At 34.1% G+C, this 10,760-nt stretch overlaps 1 protein-coding gene across 1 annotated transcript in view; it reads left to right on the top strand.

Moving 5' to 3' along the window:
* Window positions 1-6,769: 6,769 nt before the first annotated feature.
* The window catches only part of LOC145263774 (apoptosis regulator R1-like), a 168,857-nt gene continuing 164,866 nt past the window's right edge, over window positions 6,770-10,760 (top strand). The window contains exon 1 of the mRNA XM_080120826.1: window positions 6,770-7,075. The gene's annotated coding sequence lies outside the window, so the exon portion shown is untranslated. The remainder of the gene's footprint in view (window positions 7,076-10,760) is intronic.

The raw sequence follows: 10,760 nt of genomic DNA, 5'->3' as shown, positions 1-10,760 counted from the left end.
TTTCAAACCTGCATTGGCCTGACAAGTCATCTGTGAACCCATGAAACCCAATCAACTACAAACCAGTGATGTTCGCGATCGTCACCGACAATGATGGGCAGGCATTATAAAATCTCTCGGAATTCTTTATTGATCCCAACTAGACATGACTACAACCTGGATGTCTTCAAGTCCAACGTAAACAAATTCCTAATGAACCGCCCTCCCCTTAAGTAAACACTTCATTAAATCTTCACACTAACGTACTGTACTTGCAATAACCCTTATCCCTGAGTGGCTTTCGGGCCTTGATAAGTGGTGACCATCGTGTAAAAAAAAAAAAAAAAAAAAGAAAGAAAGAGAAGACCTCTACGTTCTGTTAATCATTACTGGATTAATACTTTGTCTGGAAAAGCTTCTTTGACTGGATTTATGCTGTTAGTTTTTTAGGGTTTTTTTTTGCATGGGATAACTACATTTTTCTTGTACAAGAATGGCTCTACACTCAAGAGATATTACCAGCTGTGACCATGAACCCTTGTTCATTAAGGTAGCATACCAGATTTTATTGCTTAATTACTATAGCCGAGACCACTCAACTACTTCAAACAAATATATTTCCAAGACATATCAAAATGATAAATCTCAGGTGCTTCTTTGCATCAGCTGGTTTGATGTAATTACAGGTAATATTTTTAATTGCCATTTCATCGAGATTACATTTGATTACACCTACGTTTATCCCTATAGCCACCCCACCTACCTTGAAAATGCTGCTGTGAAACCTGACAGTTATATGGAATAAGTCAGAGAGAGTGGAAACGTTGGTTGAAGTGAGTGTCCCTAATGATGGCGGTCTGAACAGAGCTGAAAGAGAGAAACAGAATAAATATCAAGGTCTCATGTATGATATGAAAAAGGAGCTGGAATCTTAGAGAGATATCAATCATACCAGTTATTATAGGTGCCACAGGGCTTATGAAGAAGAACCTGAAGTCCTACCTAACTAAAAAGAGTTCTCGGTTGGTTTCAATAAAAAGCAGGGCAATGTTGGCAGCTGGTTTTGCTGCTCCATACACAGCGTTACAATCTTCAAAGGAAGAAAATTAAAAAAAAAAAAAAAGAAAAAATTGCACATAAAGAGGCTGCCAGAATCTTACAAAGATCTCTTGGTTGGAATATCTGAGTTAGCGGGTGAATGCTTGGCATTCGGTAAGATGAACCATCCTCAGCTTCAACAAACTGATAAGAAAATAAAAAAAGAAAGAACAAATATTACGGCTAGATTTAAGTCAAGCAAAATGTGTTGTGTTATCTCCCTTTCACATGACCACCGTCTAACCTTTACTTCCTGTTTATCTTTTTTAAGATTTGAAAGTTACTAGCCGTGGTACTCGGTGTTGCCCGGGTGTTTGGAGGTGTGTGTTGAGCAAAAAAAAAAAAAAAAAAGTGGTAGTAGGCAGGCAGGCTTGAACCCGTACTGCGAAGGAAGAAAAGAATGTGAAAAAAAAAAAGTCACGTCTTTTTTTATTGCGCCCAGAAGTTACATAGGTTTAAATTTAGGCTAGACAATCGAAAAGAGAGGATGACTTTTGAAAATAGCGGCAAAAAAGCATCCCCTTCCTGTAGGAAAGTGCCCAGTTGAGGGTGAAGAAATTAATGATTTTGGCCAATTTTTTGATATTTGTTGTCCGAAGGGTCGAGCATTAAAATGATACCACTCTCGTGAAAATCTGTCGCTGCTGTCGAAAGTTTTAGGTAGACATACAAACACACACACATACATACATACATACATACATACATACATACATACATAATACATACATGCATACATACATACATACACACATTATTTTACCCGTCAGCTGTCAGAGACAAAGTGTGTACATGCATCACTATGCTCGAAGTACACATCCGGTCAAAAAGAGAAAAATAATAAAAATTAATTAGCCAACGAGAGAGATAAAAATAATTCGAACAACCGATGTGTCTGTTGGAGGTGCCTAAAAAGAGATAAAAGTCCAGAATTTTTGTCGACCAGAGTGAAGGGAATCAGACACCAAAAGGATAACACATAGATGCAGTCAGGCAAGAAGTTAGCCTGCTTTCCCTGTTGAAGCCAGCAAACACCCCTCTTTGTGACCGCTACTCAACCAACAAAAAGAAACAAGGAATAAGTACTCTTTACGAACATTCTCCTTCCTTTTCTCTGTTTATTCTAATGCCTAACTTTGTACTTATACTGGTTGGATGTGGTTCTTAATGTCTTATCTAAATTTCGAGTTAAAAGAGTTAGTTATTTTGCCTGCAATACAACTGTCTGTGTCTGTTTTGCATGATAAACTTTATGTTAAATCCTTATACCCCCCCTAAATCTTACCCTAAGTCCTTAATTAGCCAATGGGAGTTGGGCCCTATAAAAATTAATTTAACAACCAACATGTCTGTGGGAGCCGCCTAAAAGCAAAGAAGGAAAGCAAACAACAAAAGGATAACACACATTGCTCTTGCGGCCGAGTGGCCGAGGTGCTGTGTCTGCTCTCACACTGCACCAAAATGAGATTGTTAAAAGTCAATGGACAGGGAGACCTTTCTATATTAAGACAATTTTATTTTTGCACACTACCAGAGTGCCTCCTTTTGGGGGAGCTGGTTTGCTCCCCCATTAAACTCGACCTTGTGTCACATTTTGTTTTTGTGGGAAAACGAATGAATACCAAGAGGATAACACACAGATGCAGGTGAGAAGTCAGTTCGCTTTTCCTGTTGAAGCCAGCAAAGACCCCTCTTTGTGACTGCTACTCGACAAATAAAAAGAAACAAGGAATAAGTACTCTTTATGAACATTCCCCTTCTTTTTCTCCGTTTATTCTAATATCTAACTTTGTACTATTTTAAAAGCTGACGACACATAAAAATGGACCTTTTTGAACACATACATTCAATCTAGTCTTTTGTTGATGATAAAAATTATTCAAACCTTAAATGCTGATACTTCTATTTCATGCTTGCCTTATGTTGTGATACACACAATCTAAGCTATAATCCTAATGTATATTAACACTATACTTCTAACAGTAAGTATTTTAGATAATTTTTTCCATTCCAAGTTGACAAAAACCAATTGTTCTGTTCCCCATGCTGCTGTAAAATTATGTACGGTTAAAAACACCAATAAAAAAAAATGCATTCACTTCTTGTGAATAATAAATAAATTAAAACACAATTACGCGTGTAAACAAAAAAAGATGAATTTCAGAGGTGCAAAGATTTTTTTAAAAAATACGCCACACAAATTCTTAGGGGGTTTGGTGGACGTAGTTGAAAGCATATCATGTGACAAAAGAGTGCACTTCTCGGCCAATCAATGCTCAGAGAAAGATTTAATTTTCAAAATCTTTTTTCTCACATCGCCTGGGAGCTGATCGACAAATACTTAAACAAATTCACTCACTCATTCTCACTCTGCCTCCCTCACTCTTCGCTCATCACTCACTTCTCTATTCACGTCAACGACTCCGTTGCTACATATTTTTCCGCCAGCATTACAAAACACGATTATCCACACACACACACACACACACACACACACACACACACACACACACACACACACACACACACACACACACACAGAAGTGCTTATCCACACGCATGCACACACATGGCGAATAATGCAGATATTCAAGGATATTTACCTTCTTCTTTATTTCTCCTAGCACACACAAAAATGAAGCCTGTTTTCTCGCTGAGAAAACAAAGGACACTCTCTGCTTTTCCTTGTCAAAACAATGAACAGTCTAAATTACTTTCACATTTGCAAGAACTGTCTATCCAAGCACACTTTTAGGACATAAAAAAATTATTTGTTTGCTACCTGTTATTTTTTGTATAAATAAACACCGTTTATTTCACATTTGATTTTATTTTATTCTTGGTGGAAAAAGGGATCTTATGAAACCTGAGTACCACTACATACCTTTGTGCATTATATGAGAGAGGGCTTATCTTCTAATTCTTTTTAACTTTAGAGGACACTTAATATCTATAGTTATTATCTATATTAGGCCGAAATGGATTATCTATAATTTATATATATATTAGGTTGACATGCATTATCTATAATTTATATATATATTAGGTCGAAATGCATTATCTATAATTTATATATATATTAGGTCGACATGCATTATCTATAATTTATATATATATTAGGTCGACATGCATTATCTATAATTTATATATATATTAGGTCGACATGCATTATCTATAATTTATACCTGACGTAGCAGTCACAGAGAACTATTTTCTCTGGTGAATCACTGCCCCCCCCTCTGAGTTCTTTGGCCACAGACTGACCAATCAGCTAACAGGGCGCATTGATTCATCTGCTCCCTAAATGTATTGAGGGAACGTCAGTAAGTCAGAACCAGACCGCCAGCCTAGCAACATCTATCCTCTTTTGTCCCCTGTCCACAGAACATCTCGCTTTAGCATTGACGGTCTCGATTTGAGACAACTGCTATCCAGCTGGGGATGACACGATACTGACTGACCTTCTTCCCTTTTAGCAGTCTAACCTGCCAGTTTCTGCTACAAATAAAATACTGTTCATTGTTATTGTTTAAAAAGAAGTTTGTGTTTCTTTTTGTGCCTTGTTCTTTGCTATAATTTATTCGGAAGGGAAAACAATTACCTCTTCTAAAAATGGTGACCCCGATGTGATACGAACAAGCAGCCTTCTGTATTACATCTATGTTGAGTAGACACTTATTCGCTATTGTTTACTCTTTATTTCTTTCCCTTAGATAGGCTAAAGTAAATAGCGGTTCTTGTTTTTGTATGGAAACTTAAATCTAAAAATTCTAAGTTCATTTTGAATCATACTTTTACTTTTTATACTATTCTTATTCTAATTAATCCATAAAGTATATTTATTCTTTGATTAAATTTAACAGATACTAACCTTCAATTTACACCTCATACTCATACCTCCCACCCCCACCGCGCTTTTCCACTTAAAGTGAGTGAGGAAGAGGAACTTGCGCGAGCCTTGTCTAGTCTCACACAAAAACACGCGTTCACACCTCAAGCTATATTACTTGTCATATACATACGCGCACACAAACATACGTGCGCACGTCCACACACGTACATATATTCACGTTCGCATACATACACTCACATTCACATGTATACACACACACACACACACGCTAATGTACACACATGTACTCACATATGCGCACACATGGGCAACGTCACTTCCCCTTTCAAAGGAAATCCACACATGCGCAAAAGACCACTGGAAACAACTATAAAAGCAAGAGACACGCTGTTTGCAGACCTTTTTTTGGATCAGCTTCCGAGCTGGGCTGTCTACTGACCAACAGTGTGCCTTTTCAGCAGGTGCGCGCACGCACTTGCCTCACGTCACTTGCTACTATGTGGGACAAAAAGCTAACAGACCATACGTACACTTTATACGCTTTCTCTCTCCATGGACTGGATTGAAATTCTCTCTCTTTATCTACAACTTGTGCTGGAGAACACCTCCGCGTAGCTGACTGCTAACATGGCGCACAGCTTAAACCCTCTATCTTTTTCTTTATCTACGCGCTGGACTATCATTCCCATTTCCACTACATTACTCACTTCTCTTCTCACACACGTACAAACGATAGTGACCCGAACGTGAGATGAACACACATTTCCTTTTTCCTTCTACACCACCAGTCTCGCAACAAACGATGGTTACACCCGAACGCGTACATGAACACGTGTTACATCTAAAACATTCATTCTTTCAACAGTAAATAAACGACACGTTTATCTTATCCCGCAATTGAGTTTTTTGTTGCCTTCATTCCATTCGTTTCATTATTTTCTTTTGTAACGGGATTAAGATTTATATATCCTAGTCCTGTACTCCTGTACAAACTATACCTTCCAGTCGTATCTTAATTTTATTTTGCTGAGGAGTGTAACTAATATCTAATTATCTTCAATACTAACTCATTTAATCCTAACTACGCAAAGAAATACCTGACTTTGACTGACTAAGTGCCAATGAACCCATAGATCTCACCAGGTCATCCATCTAGGAGAAGGAAAACTCAGTTTCAAAACTCAGTTTTCAAAACTGTGATGTTAATTTTTAATATTTAAAAAAATCGATCTGTTAATTCTGTGTTAACAAGCATCAAATTATTAATGAACACTGATTTTATAATTTGTTAATTAATTCATTAATATTTGCAACATAAAAATGAAAAAAAAAAAAAAATCAGAAAAAAAAAGTATTTGCAAAATTACAAATCAATCCGTAAAATTCAGACAACAAATTAAAACGGGGGAGTAATTTGCCCTGACACCGCTTTTTGCAAATCAGACTTAATCAATAAAAATTGATAGCCATACTGGGAGTTAACCGTTTCAATATAAATTAAACAACAAAAAAATGAAAACATTTAATTCGCATCAGCTGCTGGATGTAAGAATTGTAACGTACAGACAGACATCCACGTGCGCGCGCGTAAATCTAGAGACACGCACGGGTAAAAACATTACGAAAAATACCGAACTTTCCCGAAGCTTTGAGGGATGAATGAAAAAAAATAATAAAATCGATAAAGATTTCTGTAGATAATCGCTTTGCTTTTTTTGTTTAATGCTAAGTTTAGAAAGTAAGAATTGTTTTTCAAATAAAATCAAAGATTAAAAAAAAAAAATATTGCAAATCTTGAAATTTGTAGACATTATCGATGCTTTAAATGCATACGTGCGTGTGTGTATTTCATTTCCCATCAAGCAACGGGGCGATATTTTCACTTCCGGTTTTGATGAAAGGTTTACGGCGGCGGTGGCCTAAAAATCTAGGACCGCAACTGAGGGTGTGTGTGTGCGCGTGTATGTTTTTGTTTTTTATTTTTTTTACCTTTGCCTTCGGGAAATAAAACAGTTTAGACAATAAAATAAAATATAAAACAAAAAAAACTGAGGATAAAGGAACCATCTACCTGTCGGCAGAAGCCTGAATACATCAAAGGAAAGCTACACATACGCAACATAAATGTCTACATTGACTTAAAAAGTAAGTCACTTCGTTCTTCCATTCATTCTTTCTTCTTTCTTCCTTCACCTCATTTTTAATGTGTTTATTAGTATTTTAAGGATTTTGAATAAAATAATTATTTAATTATTTTTCTTATTACGAGGCAGGTATAAAATCTTGTTTCCAAATTTTGAAAATATAAAAAATAAAAAAAATTCTGTTTATTGCGATTCGAAATAATTTCTATCTACACACCCCATAAAAAAAAAAAAACATTTCTTCCCCATTATTTTATTTAAAAAATATTTTAATTTAAAAATCATAAAAGGAAAAAAAAAAAAAAAATTAATAATTTCATATTCAGTAATATAGGCTATTGGTTTTCATGTTATGGTAGTAATTTTAATTACATTTGACCCAACCGTATATTTTTATTTAACGTTTATTTAAAGTTTTTCTGTAAAATTTGTTAAAATTTATCTTTAATTTTAAATTTTGGATTATCTTGAACCTTTTCAGCTTTAAAATTTAAACATTATCTTAACCAAATTTTAAATTCTGTAGCAATTTAGTTTAATTAATACGTTAATAATCCAAGAATACCGTAATAATTAGGTTCTATTAAAGCTGAAAAGTTCAAGATAACCCAATTGTTTTCACTTCTCATGTGTTTGTGCGTTTCTCGCGTCTGCTTGACGTACATGCATTTTTTTTATTTACTTAATTTCTAAATTTATAAAGACGAAAGGTGCTTATGCACTTATGTTACCGTGCTTTTTTTTTTTTTTTAAATAGTATTTAGTTTCATTGTCTTATTTTAAATTGTTAGGTGAACATACAGAATTACAAAACATCCATCCGCATGTTAAGAATGGCTTTCTAAATAAACTTATTTGAGCACGTTAACGTAACGCCGTTGCGCCGTTGCGTAAGTACCAAAGGGATTTTTTTTTAATCCTATTAAAAAACAATTTAATTGCTTAATAAATCAGCCAGAATGCATTTTTTTCTTCGTAAACAAGTCAACCAGCTTTAATATTAAACATTTTCGAAATCGCACCTAATTTTCATTCATAAAATTAAAGTTTACATTAAGGCTTAGTTATAAAGATTTGGTTCGATTAATAATTTAATCGCTAATCCATATTGTAATATTTAAAAGAAAAATAATGGGTACGTATATATTTTTGGTACCGCGCGGAAATGTTATTTCGAAAGCCATTCTTAACATGAGTGTTTTGTAACTAATCTGTGCTGTGGGGTGCTGCCTGCTGCCATCTAACAATTTTATAATAATAATAAATATCGTGACATGAATTTAAGTTGGAAAATTATTTAAAAATAGTTCGGCACCAAAATAACTTGTTTTTAAAAATTACGTACTTAGAGACATCTATGTTACCGCTCCGAAGTAATGTTTTTATTTAGAAAGCCATTCTTAACATGGGGAGGGTGTTTTGTAACTATTCTGTACTTTAACTTAAGCAATTCAATTTAAAAAAATATTGAAAATTGAATTTAACTCGAAAATACTATTAAAAAAATAACAGATGCAATAAGCATAAAAAAAAATTGAAATGATAAAAGAACGAAACAAAAAATGAAAGTAAAACGACCCCCCCCCCGCCCGGGCAACGGTGGATGGGTGAGTGCAGTTAATGAAATATTATAATTAACTACTATTACTACTAATAATAGGAAATGGAAAAATATTCTTTTAGATAAAATGCATACGTAATATTTTATTTATTACGTATTTGATATTTATTTTGTTTTCACAATAAAATGACCTGACCTAAATGTGATTCTATTAACCCTATATCCACCATGGAATTATGTATTACGTATTAATAATTTAACGTTTTCAGTTAAAAAACAAAAGAAAAAAACAAAAAACAAAACGTAGATTGTTTAGTATATTTCTTTCTCTTTATATTTACAGAAATCCCATAAAAACACATATTAAACAAAACAAGGCAAACCATAAGGGAAGCAAAGCACATGTACGTAACAAATAATTAGCCGGCGAAAATGGGGAGCGCGTGCGCGTGTGTGCTTCTTCCAACCCCCTTTTTTCCTGGCATTGTTCAAAAACGTGAAATAGGGTAAAATTATACCCTATGCCCCCTACGCTGTTAATAGACAAATAAAAATCAGATTATATTCTATCCGTGGTTATACGTCAACAATTAGAAAATACATTGAAAAATTAAAAGAAAAATTTCAATAAAAATATTTTAGTTTCTAAGAGTTCACTTTGCTAAAGAAATATAACGTAAAATGGTCCCCGACTTCCCGTCCAGAAATCTGTATTGGTCACCCCAGTCACCCACTTAATGTAGAACCGAACAGGTAATCATTTTTATTTCCTAAATTGTCAATCTGCATTTTTTTTTTTTAATTACTAAGGTGCTTATGCACTTACGTTACTGTGCTGAAATAAAAGCCATTCTTAATGAGTGCTAATTTTCCTAACAGTTTAATAAAAGATATCGTAAAATACTAATTCAACCTGAAAATACGCGTAAAACAAAAATAGCACGGTAACATAAGTGCATAAGCACAAATATTAATATATTAAAATAAATCTCATATTGCCACTGCTTTCGTATTACTATTCCGGACTTAGGGATGAGGTGTAAACGTAGAGCATTTACTTTTTATATTGGTCTTTTTTCACTGAAAAACAAAATCGGTGTCAGTGGGTGAAAAGTCAATTTTTTTTTTGTAATTTTTTTTACTCTTTCCACATGACTTTTATAGGTTTTCGTGTATGTTGAAAACGAATATCACATTTAAATTTTGGAGCAGACAGGTAATTTTCTGAATATTAAATACCTTTATTATCCAATGTAACCCATTGTTTTCGCTGGTGGCCATGTTTTCCCAACTGAGTACGAAATGCGCATGTGTTATAAAACACTCCCTCATCCCCATGCCTAACGACACTGACATGCATTGTAATGCATCTCAGTAATACATTGGAAAAAATATCTTAATATCTGAAAAATTACTTGCTTGCTTCAAATTTAAATGTGATATTCGTTTTTAGCATACCCGAACACCTAGAACTCATTTTAAAAGCGAGTGTTAAGGTGGAAAGAAAATAAAAATTTACCTTGATTTTTTATTTATTTATTTATTTTTTAACTGTAACCTTTTTAAAAACCTTGGTTACCCATTACTGTCTTGTGATGAAGGAAGAACTGAGTTACTATTTTACGTTATATTTATATAGTAAAGTTTAAAAAATGTATATTTATTTTTAAAAATATATTTTCAGATATTTCTATCATGTTAATGTGTGATTTTCTTTAACTTCAGAATTCTTGAAAACAGTCTTATTTATTTGTCTCCCCACGAGGGTGGTTAGGCACAAGATCGGTTTGTAATGTGGGGGAAATCCAATACCCCAAAGAGAGGAACTCTGGATTGGAACAAAAATAAAAAAATCTGTTCAGAAAAATTTCTCCTTCAGTGACTAAGGACAGAATAGACGAATTGCTGTCTCAGAACAGATACTACACGTTGGTTTTAGTCAAAATGTCAAAAGCTTTTACAAGTTATAAAAGGGAGAAAAATTCTTAAGATATAACAAAGCCAAAGTAGGGGCTGGTGGAAAAAGGGGATGTCAGATGGTCTTTCACTTTATTTTCTAAATTAGTTCTAATCACCAAAATACCACATTTACTTGGGGATATTTACATAGTTTTAGTCCAAGTGG

Source organism: Euprymna scolopes, chromosome 39 (genome assembly GCF_053919585.1).
Source record: "Euprymna scolopes isolate OS-2025 chromosome 39, ASM5391958v1, whole genome shotgun sequence".
Lineage (NCBI taxonomy): Eukaryota > Metazoa > Mollusca > Cephalopoda > Sepiida > Sepiolidae > Euprymna > Euprymna scolopes.
Note: the sequence above shows the minus strand (reverse complement) of the source record. Positions and strands in the feature narration are given on the sequence as shown.